This window comes from Oryctolagus cuniculus, chromosome 6, assembly GCF_051225735.1.
Source record: "Oryctolagus cuniculus isolate XC-2025 breed Fujian yellow rabbit chromosome 6, ASM5122573v1, whole genome shotgun sequence".
NCBI lineage: Eukaryota > Metazoa > Chordata > Mammalia > Lagomorpha > Leporidae > Oryctolagus > Oryctolagus cuniculus.
Genome location: NC_142872.1, coordinates 160,321,841 through 160,334,510, shown reverse-complemented (window position 1 = coordinate 160,334,510; position 12,670 = coordinate 160,321,841).

Sequence of the window (12,670 nt, the reverse complement as noted above, 5' to 3'; positions counted from 1 at the left end):
GATAGAGAGAGGGAATCTTCACTCTCCAAATGGCCACAATGGCCTCTGCTGGGCCAGGCTGAAGCCAGAAGTTGGGAAACTCCATCCTGGTTTCCCACATGGGTGCAGGGGCCCAAGCACTTGAGCCATCTTTCACTGCTTTGACAGGCACATTAGCAAGAAACTGGATTGGAAGTAGACCAGCTGGGACCTGAACTGGTGCCCGTTTGGGATGCTGACAGTGCTGGTAACAGTGTAACCTGTTGTGCCACAATGCTGGCCCTGGACAGGAGACTTTATTCATGGTTGATTAAACCTAATTTGTAGATAAATAATGTGTGGTGTGCCCATGTAGTGCAATGTTATTCAGAACCAAAAAGGAATGAAATAGTGAGAATTGCAACAATATGGACGAATCCTGATTATGCCTGTACTAAGTGAAAAGAATCAACCACAAGAGAAAGCACATTGCATGATTCCATGCATAGGAGTTGAACAGAACAGGCAAATCCCTAGAAAGGCTTTCAATGACATATGGATTTCCCATGATAGGTAATTGGGGTAGTGGATTTTTAAACAGTATGTATATTGTGACCCTATTTTTGAAAAGAAAAAAAAAAAAACTTTTGGAGTTGTTTTAAGATTATTGTGTGTCTAAGCTGGGTGTCAAGTCATCAACATTAATAGTTTTTTTCCCTCTAAATTTCAACACTCTTATAGACATTGGTCATTTGGCATTTGCTTCACTACTAAATGGTGTTCACTGATTGTCATGGCTTCTTGGTTATTTTAGGGATAGTGATGTGGGACGGAGGTGATTTGAAATGTTAAGCGAAGGGAGGTTTTTTGTTACATTTCTGCCTAAATCTTCAAGCTGCACTGTGAGATGCCCAGAGCCTCGCTCTCATGGTGTTGGGAAGCATCTTGCCTCAATAAAGTTACCTAAGGTTTTATGATCCCTTCTAGGCTGTCTGCTGTGTTGTTATGCCCCACTCCAATTCACAGTTTATAAAAATGTATCTGGTTTCAGCTATGTATGTACTCTCTCTATATGTTTATCTGTATGTATAAAATTGATGTTCACTTGCTTTATGCTTTTTAATATTGCCTAAATGTTCTGTGGTTGGCCAAATTCTTTTATCCTTTGAAAAACTGAGCTATTTTCATTTTGAGAAAATAGCTGTTTATAGCACTGGTTCTGTGGATAGGATGGGACCAGAGGAGCTCTGTCTAAATTCACACAACAACCTCCCTCCGATGCTTCATTCCAGTACTTGGTTATGTTTGGGTACTTGTGACATGGCATAGCACGTACTATTATTCTAGAGAGGGACGGCAGGAATCGTTCTCCCATTTTATGAATGGATGATCTAAGGCAGATGGGTAAGTAGCCAGACATCATTAGAGTGGAGCCACAGAAGGGCACCACTGCCAGATTAAGGGTGGGCAAGGGAGGCTTTGAGGGGAGAGGGACATGGTAAAAGAAGTAGGGAAAAGCATAATTTGTACACTTTTCCATGAATTAGCACTGGCTGGTGCCTTCATCTTTGGCTGTGGGTTATTAAGAGGAATGAGCTACATCTCAATCTTGGTCCTGTTGTAACAGAATCACGTGGCGTTCACAGCTCTTTCCTGATTGCCAGTTTCTGCATGTGCAAAATGGAGAAGATGCCACTTCCCTTGTGGGTGGTTGTGCAGGTCAAAGCCAATTGGCCATTCGTATGTGCAGTTGCAGGGTTTTGCTGTGCAGGAGTCGGAGCTCAGAGAACGATAGCACAGAGTGTGGCACTTTGAGGTGCCGTGCCACGTCTCAGAACTGTCTCAGAATAGTCTCGGAAGGGGCCTCTCTCTGACCCCCTGCCCAACTCCATTGGTTCTCCATCATCTCAGATCCACTTTTCCCCCTGGAATGCAGGGAAGGACTTTCTCTGAAGTTCCCTGTTGACCTAGATACCAGATCTACCTAAGAGGACCACAACCGCCTCAAACCTGCTCTCAGAATTCTCACTAACCAATAAAGATTACACTCACACCACAGAGGACAATGCTGGAAAACCAGAGAAGCTAGGGCCCAGGGAAACTCCATCCCAGGCCATTGTCTGTCCTCTGGGCTCATGCATTTCTCCTACAAAGTATTTACTACCCCTTGAAAATCCCCACAGTCCCCTGGTTCCCCTCTCCCCTGTGCAGTTTTTAAGATTCAACCATCTGACCCTTTATTTGAGTTTCATAGTTTGTGTAGCATTGTGCACCTTTGTATATTAATAAATATTTTTAAAGACTATTTGAAAGGTAGAGTGACAGAGGGGTGGAGAGAGAGAGAGAGAGGGAGAGAGACAGAGAGGGAGAATTTCATCTGTTGGTTCACTTCCCAAATTCTCACAACAGCCAGGTCAAAGTTAGAAGCTAGGAATCTCCCATGTGGGTGGCCGGGACTCCACTATTTGAAGGATCACTTGCTGCCCCCCTCCCCCCAGGGTGTGCATTAGCAGGAAAGTGAGTCAGAAGCACAGGCGGAACTTGATCCCAGACACTGTGACATGGGTGCAGCTGTCCCAAGCCGCAGCTTAACCGGCTGCACCACAGGCCCATGCCTGTGCATTAATGAATCTGTGCAACCGTCCTCCGGTTAACCTGCCTATTGCCTGTTTCAGTGGACTCCATTATAACGTCAGAAGGAAGCTTGCACCGCTCTGCACAGGCAGCCACGTGACATCGTCTCTTGGTTGTTACTTGACCTTTGTTTCATATTTTGTGGTGTGTTTTGTTTGTTGTCCTTTTGGGTTCCTCCACTGGCCACAGGGCAAGTGTTGGTGAGATGTGGCTGTGGTCCCTGTGATTTGTGGTTTCATGCCATTTCTCTTACGCTGAGTGGCCTTCAGCACAACTGTGTCTCTTTCAGAAAATGAAATGAAAATACAAAGTAATCCTCCCCACTTGACTCTTCCCCACGGTGCCTATCTCCATGGTGAAAATGAGTTTTCCGAGTCCTAGATCCACATTGCCCCCAGGGGCTCCCAGGGTGGTTTGCACAGAGTGGTGGTTGTGAATGCGGGCATATTAACTAGAGCTTGAGCTGAGACTGGCTCTGGGCCCGGGGCGGGTGCTGGGCCGCGGCGGGGCTGTCTGTAGTCCCTCCTCCTCCCTCTCTATGTCCTCCCCTGACTTCTTAGATGGTGTCACTGTAGCCCTCACCCGCTCTGTCAGAATCATCGCACTCTGAGCCCAGGATCACGCTCATCCCAAGAAACACCTGAGCTGCATTTCAGACCCATAGGGCGTTGTTTCCCCAAGTGAATTCTACAGACCACAGCTGTGAGATACACCCCACAGTGCAAAGGCAGACGTGGCTTGTGTCATTCTTCTGAATACGTTGTAGATTGTCTTTGCACAGCTTATTAAGGCCTCTGAGAATTCCTGCATTTATCAGGTGGTCCGTTATTACTGCAAATATTCTTCCCTGCTCTATTCGCATGTTCTTCTCCTTCTGGAACTCTTGTTACATGCACGGTATTATTTTATTTATTTATTTTTTGACAGGTAGAGTTATACACAGTGAGAGAGAGAGACAGAGAGAAAGGTCTTCCTTCCGTTGGTTCACTCCCCAAATGACCGCTATGGCTGACGCTGTGCCAGTCCGAAGCCAGGAGCCAGATGCTTCCTCCTGGTCTCCCATGTGCGTGCAGGGCCCAAGCACTTGGGCCATCCTCCATTGCCTTCCCGGGACACAGCAGAGAGCTGGACTGGAAGAGGAGCAACCAGGACTAGAACCCGGTGCCCATATGGGATGCCGGCACTGCAGGCGGAGGATTAAAAAAGTGAGCCACTGTGCCGGCCCTCACGGTATTGTCCCACAACTCCTTGATGTTGTCTCAGACACTGTCCCACATGTTCCCGTTCACCACACTCTTCCAACCTTTCTCTCTGCTCCTCAGAGCACAGAATTTCTGTTCATCTATCTTCAAATTCGTTCTTTTATCATTTTCAGTCTACTGCTAAACACATTTAATTACTTTATCTCAGTTTTCAATTTTTGAATTTCCTTTTGGTTCTTTAATAGTTTCTATTTCTCTGATGAGTTTTCCTATCTGATCATTTTATTCAGATTACATTTTAATTTCACTCAATATACACATTTATATGGCTTCTCTGGAGTTTTAGACTACAAAAATAATACATCTATCGTAGTTCAGGTTTGGTTTTAAATTGGCCTTGTTTTAAACTAAAGATCTTATTTTCTGTTCCTTTGTGTATTTGTCAAAGTTTAAATGATTTACTTATTTGTTTGAAAGGCAGAGTTACAGAGAGAGAGAGAGAGAGAGCGAGTGAGCGAGCAAGAGACAATCTTCCATTTGTGGTTTGGTTCACTCCCCAAATGGTTGCAATGGCTGGGGCTGGGCCAGGCTGAAGCCAGGAGCCAGAAGCTTCATCCAGGTCTCCTGTGGGTGCTGGGCCAAGGTACTTAGGTCATCTTCTCACCGTTTTCCGAGGCCTCTAACAGGGAGCTGGATCGGAAATGGAGCAGCCAGGACAGGAACTGGCACCCCTATGGGATGCTGGCATTACAGGTGGTGGCCTAATCTAATACACCGTAATGCTGGCCCTGTATTACAGGTTTTCACTGAAACAAAAAATAAAAACAAAACACAGACAAGTGGATTGATTTAACAGATGATTAATAGCTAATCGCCTTGAACATGTGTTGGTTTACTTTTGAGCTTTGCAGCGATTCATGTGTAACAACCCTGAGGTGTTTCCTCCAACTCTATTATTTTGGGTATCTCTAAACTCTCTGTCATATCTTGATTTTTAAGATCTGTGAAGCTGTGTCCAGTGGCCTTTGAAAGTCGATCAGAGCCGTCTGTTACTTCAGGCTCTTCCCGACAGATGATTAAGGTTTCACTGAGGCAGATTTTCCGCTTCCCGAGCCCTGCTCCACCTCTGCTATCTCCGTTCTGCTGTCCCTGGCGCGGCTCCAGCAGCCTCGTGCTCTGCTTATGCTGCACAGCCCTCATCCGTGACGCCCAGGCCAGCTCTCCCCTCCACACCAGCGCAGCGTCTTCCCTGGAAACACCCTGCTTCGCGGAGTGCAGCCACTCCGCTCTCCTCCAGTGAGTCCACGGTGCTGTGCTAGGCTTCTAGTTCAGTCAGGAAGCTGTTCCTGCACAGAGCCTGGGGCACTCACGGCGCTCACCTGTCCATTTCTCTGTTCTCTGACATCCCAGTCTTGTGTGGCCTGATGTCCCACGTTTGGAAACAGTTGCCTTGTGTACTTTTCTCTATTTGATGATTGTTTATTGCAGGCTGGGAAATCGGATACTGGTCAGACCATCCAACCTGGACGCTCAGAGGTGAACATGTAAGTAATTCTCTCGCTGATTGCCATGTAGCCCATTTTCAAATGGCAGTGGGATTGTCCCTGTCTTCAAACCCAGCAAGCTCCATGATACATCTCACGTTTCCATCTTTGAGGATTTGCTTGGTTCTAAATTCCATGCCAGTAAGAGGTGAGTGCAGGAAATAGGAATCAATCTGAGTTTAAACAGAAAGCCTCTTAGTGTGAGGGATTCAGTGCTAACAAAATCGCCGGAATGAATCAGTCCCGTACAGGAAATAGGAATCAATCTGAGTTTAAACAGAAAGCCTCTTAGTGTGAGGGATTCAGTGCTAACAAAATCGCCGGAATGAATCAGTCCCGTATCAGCATGAATTGATTCACGAGGGAAGCTGCTCTCTGTGCGGTGCCAGGAGAGCTATTCTAGAGTCAGAGGCCTGGCCTTGCTGCTATTTCCAGTGCTTTCTGGAGATACCATGCTGGAAAACACTGCAGCAGAAATATTCATGTTCCTAAAACTTTCTTTATCACAGAAGCAGCCCCCCGAACGGCCAGTACGTTGATTTAGCTTAGTTTTGCTTTTCAGATTCCATTGTAATGCATCTAATTCCTGGACTACAATTTATATCCAGATCTTAGCTGCAAGGGAGTCTGCCCAGCCTGGATTTTAGCTCTCCCGTCTCCCCTAGAAAGGTGATGTGATGGGAAGGAGTTGGATTGAGTCAGTCCACAGTATCCAGCACACGTGTTCCCTCTGCTGGGAGTTCCTTACTCATTCTCAGGACCTACCTTCATGTCATTGCCTTAAACCTGGTTTGTTCATCCATGTAGCACACATACCCATTGCAATGTTCTTCAAATTGCTTTTATAATTATCTCTGGTTTGCCTTTTCTCATTAGAGGGAAAAACCTCTTTGCATTACGGACTACAGGATATTCCTCCTTCAACCCTCTTGTGTAGTCCGATGGCTGGAACATATTGCTCAATACACGTTGATTGAGTGAATGGATGAGTAGTAAGAACTTGCGATGATTCCACATCTTCAAACCATATGACGTAGGGAGGTAGAGTGGAATGAACTTGGACCCTCTGTTCAAGGTCACCTCGTCCTTGGCCGGTTACAGTCCTAGCATGTGTCGGACTTGACGGCTGCCAAGCTTTGTCAGAAATAGGCAACTACAGGAAATTAAACTTCACTCAGTGCTCACAGCTGGGCCCTCAACAATGTGTGGAGGACACTTTCTAGATGACTGTGTGAAAGCCTATGATTCAGGTTAACATTTTGTTAACGTACAGATACGCTGGTGCCTAGCTACAACCTGATACGGATGCCGTCACGGCTTCCTGAGCACTGACTGCACCACACAGCCACGCCCCCCGTGCTAGCATTACTTTAGTACCGGAGGTGGAGCGACCTCGAGCAGAGGCGGACTTCTGCCTCAGTCCATATTCAGATTCTTAGTATGTGAACTAACTGATAAGGAGTGAAAAATTCTCTGCAGCTGATTATCTGGAGCCACGAAGAGGCGATAAATGAGACTTTGAGTGAGTTCTATAGGAACTTTTAAAACATCCGTCACAGTGGTTTGTGTGCATGACTGAAATCTTGGGCCCAGGGGGACCATTCTGAGCCCTGGACCCAGGCTTTCAGCAGGTGCATAATAAGTCACTTCCCACCTGAGCACTTCTTATCTATGAGCTGGAAGAGGAAGCACTCCCAGGGGGCCAACACACACATGTGCCAAGCGAATGGCTGCCCTTGCAGAGGCTGAGGCAAACGGTCTGCCGGCTGCAGGCAAACACTGCTCTCCCCAGCGGAGCCCTTCCCACTCCCTCGCTCTCCATCAGATGCAGCCCATTAACAGCACTGACCCAAATTCTGCCTGCTGGAATTCAGCGCTTGCCCTAGAGCTTGTTTCAGGCCTGGCCCAGACCGTTGGAGTTGATGTCGGGGCCTGATTACACCAGGCGAGCTGGTGTTTGTGTATCTACCATGGCGCCCCAGCCTTCCGGGTGTTCTAGCTGTGCCTGACACAGAATTAGCACCGAGTGGCCCGGGAGAACCTGGGCCTGTTAGGAGAGGACTGGGCGGGGGAAGAGCTCCTGCCAGCGCTTCGTTGGATGATGCCCACTGGTAGACACATCAGCCTCCAGCCAGGATGGCACAGCCACCCGCACTACCCCAGCTGACCTGATATACATAAGCCATAAGTGCCTGGTGTTTGTCACTGAGGGTTTTTGGTGGCTTGTTTTATAGCATTCATTGTGGCAATAGATAATGGATACCCCCACAATCACAAATAATACCCACTGATTTGTTTAACAAATACTTACTGAGTACCTACTTCATACAGGTACCCTGGACTGTGAAAAGTTGTATTTTTGTAAGGATTTTATTTATGTTTATTTATTTATTTGATAGGTAGAGTTATAGATAGTGAGAGAGAGAGAGAGAGAGAGAGAGAGAAAGGTCTTCCTTCCGTTGGTTCACCCTACAAATGGCCGCTATGGCTGGCACTGCACCAATCCGAAGCCAGGAGCCAGGTGCTTCCTCCTGGTCTCCCATGTGGGTGCAGGGACCCAAGCACTTGGGCCATCCTCCACTGCACTCCCGGGCCACAGCAGAGAGCTGGACTAGAAGAGGAGCAACCTGGACTAGAACCTAGCACCCATATGGGATGCCGGCACTGCAGGTGGAGGATTAACCAAGTGAACCACAGTGCCGGCCCCTATTTATTTATTTTTAAAGACAGAGTTAAAAAGAGACAGAAGGAGAGAGAGAGAGAGAAAAAGAGATCTTCCATCTACCGGTTCACTTCCCAAATGTCTGCAATGGCCAGGGCTGGACCGGGTAGAAGGTGGAGTCTGATCCTGGTCTCCTATGTGGAGCACTTGGTCTGTTTTCCACTGCTTTTCCAGGTGCATTGCAGGGTGCTGGAGTGGAGCAGCTGGAACTTGAACTGGCTCTCATATGGGATGTCGGTGCACCACAATGCTCGCCCTCAAAGTTGTGCTGTTCTACATGGGAGTTACTAAGCATGTGTTAGAATTCAGGATTATGTACAACCACACTTTTATTTTTAATATGCCTAAAAGGGGGTTGTGGGGGGTGATGTTGACCTGAGTCGGACTCTTAGAGAGACTGCTCAGTTCTGGATTGAACTCTAAGTCACAGAGGGGAACTAGGCCTTGGGTTAGGGGACTCCCAGATGTGCTTCCCACTCCACCCCCATTCCCAGCCCCAGAGGCTCATTTTTTTCTAATTATGAACGAAATCATTAGAGAGAACACAGAGGAATATAGCTGAGCTACAAATATGCAGTAGATAAGGAAAGGTCCAAAGGCTGTAGTTCTTAGGAAAAGTCTTCATGAAGATGACAGGGTTTGATGTGGTTGATAATCAGGATTATATTGGTCATGTGTATATATTGTAGTGATTAATAGTTTGCATTATCTTAGGGATATTAATGCTGCTACTGCTTTTGTACTTTTTTTTTGGCTCCTATCATGTGCCAGTCATGCATTAAACTACACACATTTTCTTAGTCAATACAACAACCCTTACAGAAGTAGATAGGTTATAGATGAAGACAATGAAGCCCAGAGAAGTAAGTGACTTTATCAAGGCCACATAGCTAACAAGTGGCAGAATCAAGACTCAAACCAAGTCTTCTCTGGACCACGATGCTAGACTGCTTCTGGGAGATCCTGGTCCTTGGAAAGAATCTTGTGGGAAAGACCATTTGTATAGAGTCAATTAATCCTCATTTTGTAAGTCAAGGAGCCAAGTTTCAGGAAAGCTCCAGGATTTATCCAAGACCGAGTAACTAGTTAATAGCACAGCCAGCTTGACCCAGTATTTTGAGCAAGTCTCATTTTAATTCCATGTTTAAGGGTCAGAACGTTAACTCCGTGAATCTAGTCGGCTCCTTTTGAATAGGAGAGAGACTGCCCAAGGTGAGAAGCTAGTCTATTCTTTGGTCATGATTTCAACTCTTGAATCTGAGAATGGAGATAGCTGGACTCCGTAATTATTTTCAATTGACTGTATCTTTTTTTTTTTTTTTTTTGACAGGCAGAGTTAGTGAGAGAGAGAGAGAGAGAGAGAGAGAGAGAGAGAGAGAAAGGTCTTCCTTCCGTTTTTCACCCCAAAATGGCAACTACGGCTGGCACACTGCACTGATCTGAAGCTAGGAGCCAGGTGCTTCTCCTGGTCTCCCACGCGGGTGCAGGGCCCAAGCACTTGGGCCATCCTCCACTGCACTCCCGGGCCACAGCAGAGAGCTGGACTGGAAGAGGGGCAACTGGGACAGAACTTGGTGCCCTGACCGGGACTAGAACCTGGAATGCTGGCGCTGCAGGCAGAGGATTAGCCTAGTGAGCGGCGGCGCCGGCCCAACTGACTGTATCTATACAAAGCTGAGAGCCATCTTTGTTTTGTTTTGCTGCTGTGGGTGGGTTAAGCCAGTGGCAGGACAGCAGTTTTGTTGGATTTTGACTTTTGACAGAACCCATCTGGACTCTCCTTCGCTGCTGTGGACCAGTTATAAGCTCATTATCTCCTGGCTGGTTGCAAGGGCTGCTCCGTGGGCAAGTTCTGACCAGTGTGCTTCTCCCTTGTGCAAGTGACACACACCGAGACACGTGCCTCCACAGGATGAACAATTAAACCAGGAGGACCCCTGGAACCCTGCTAGACCACTGGGGTAAGGGAAGATCTTTTTTCTCAGAGGACTTTTTCTTTTTTTTTTAACTTTTATTTAATGAATATAAATTTCCAAAGTACAGCTTATGGATTACAATGGCTCCCCCCCCCCATAACGTCCCTCCCACCCTCAACCCTCCCCTTTCCCACTCCCTCTCCCCTTCCATTCACATCCAGATTCATTTTCAATTCTCTTTATATACAGAAGATCAGTTTAGCATATATTAAGTAAAGATTTCAACAGTTTGCTCCCACACAGAAACACAAAGTGAAAAATACTGTTTGAGTACTAGTTATAGCATTAAATCTCAATGTACAGCACACTAAGGACAGAGATCCTACATGAGGAGTAAGTGCACAGTGACTCCTGTTGTTGACTTAACAAATTGACACTCTTGTTTATGGCATCAGTAATCACCCTAGGCTCTTGTCATGAGTTGCCAAGGCTATGGAAACCCCCTGAGTTCACCAACTCAGAGGACTTTCTCTAAGTGAACAGAGCCTGTTTTTCAAAAAATGTTAGTTGAACTCTAAAAGGTACTTTTGCGGTCTAATCCAACAGCCTTCTAGTGGGTACCTTTTCATTTCTCTTGGCTTTGGGTGGCAGACAGCACACGAAGCCCAGGTGCTACCCAGATGAAATAGTGTAGAGCTCCATTTCAACACGTGCAGCCAATATGAGGGAAACAGCCATCACCCACACTGTAGCAACAGCCAGTTTGTACCCACAAAGACTAGTTTCTGCCATGAGCACCTCCAGGAGCTCTGAGTTTGTGGATCAGGGAGAACAAAGGTCCTGAAGCCAGGATGCACCTGTGGGAGGAAGCATTCTTGAAGCTGGGATGAGACAGAACCATAGCAGGATGTTCAGGTGAGAGCCCGATAGGTCTTAGGCTTGCCAGGTGGAGAGCAGAATTTTCCACGTTGGAGGAGCGTGAGCCGTGTGGGAGGAGATAAGAGGCCAAGCGAGGAGTGGGCAGCTCTAGGAGGTGGGAAGCACGACACTCAGGACTTTGCACGACATAGTGAGAGTCGGGGGATGAAGCTCACAAGGAGAGTGTGCAAACCCTCCCAGTAATGGGCTGGCCCCCATTTACCAGGGAAAGTGGTCAGCGAAGCTGAAGTCACAAGAAGTCCAAGGTCAGTGGAAGACATTTGACTGGACTTAGAAGGCTGCATTGGAGACGGCACAATCTCTGCTGTTCACTGACCACTGACCTTGAGCAAGCCCTCTCCTCCACGTCCTCGGTGCAGAGAGTAATGCCCACCCTGTGGGGAAGGAGGGCGGCTCTGCCGGGGAGCCAGCTCTGGCTGGACACGGGCTCAGGTAAGTACCTTAGGAGAGTCGCTACTGTGGAGCTGAGTGGGAGAGTGGCTTCCCGCTAAGGGTGGTGGGCAAGTGACATTCGAGCTGGGCATTGTGAGCCAGAGAGGAAGGTGGGTTGGGAGGTGGCCTGGGCAGAGGGCACAGAATGGGCTATGGCCGAGATGTGGGGCTGCGCAGGCCTGGGCAGAGGGCACAGCATGGGCTATGGCCGAGATGTGGGGCTGCGCAGGCCTGGGCAGAGGGCACAGCATGGGCTATGGCCGAGATGTGGGGCTGCGCAGGCATTGATCAGATCAGTGTGCGCTCTGCTGAAGGAACTCACTTCTGGCATGAGGGTTTTGGAGCTCATGGGGATTTTTGCACACGGCCTGGACTTGAATTTTCTGCCTCTGTCTGTCAGTAACTGGGTTCCCATTTGTTTGTTCCTGAGAACTGGAGTCGAAGGCATCTGGCTTTCTGGAGGATGATTAATGAAAACAAGCACAAGTGCTCGCTTCTTAATTAAAAAGCAAAATCCCCACGTGGGAGAAGGCCAGCTCCCCCTACAGCTGCTCTTCGTGGCTGTTGGGGGCTCTGCGAGTTGGGGGCAGTACATTTGAACTGTCCCACCCTCCCTGCCCGGCCGTGGGCTGCTGACACACAACGCTACACCTCAGCAATGGCCTTGCATCCGGTTCAGCTCTATTTCAGCCCCACAGACAATGTCTCGGCTCCCCGAGAGCTCTGACCCACTTCCCTGTGTGTGCTGCTGAGGGTTTACGCCGTGTCAGTTTTCTCTTGGACTTTCTCTGTTCAGATCTGGCGTTTTTAACCCTTTGATGGGAGGAGGTGCGGTGGAGCAGTTAACACCATCCTCCTGGAGATGGCTGCCTGCCTTTGAATTCTGATTTTTGCCGCTGTTTACCGTGAAATCTTGTTACTTTCTTTGTACCTTGGTTTGCTCATATGTAATATAGAGGTTAGACCACTGGCCTTTTCATCAGTTGCTTACATAGGTTAGAATACTGAGCTCAGTGGAAGCCCTTTGACAGAGCCTCGCGGGCAGTAAATATTTTGTATACTGTAGGAGCCTTCTGGTACTCCTGCCAAATGAGTAATTAATATGACTAATAGGATCCATCTATTTAGGAAAGAAAAGCTTCCCTCTTGGTCAGCTCATCGAGTTCAAAAATCCCTCTTCACAATATCTCGTCTATATTAATGCAGTAAAAAAAAAAATAAATTGGTGTGGGGAACTTGCAACTAGCCAAGGCTTTGTATTCAAGGAGAGCAATTCCTTGGGCAAATGTGGCCACCACCTGTGGGGCCTCAGGAGGGCTCTGC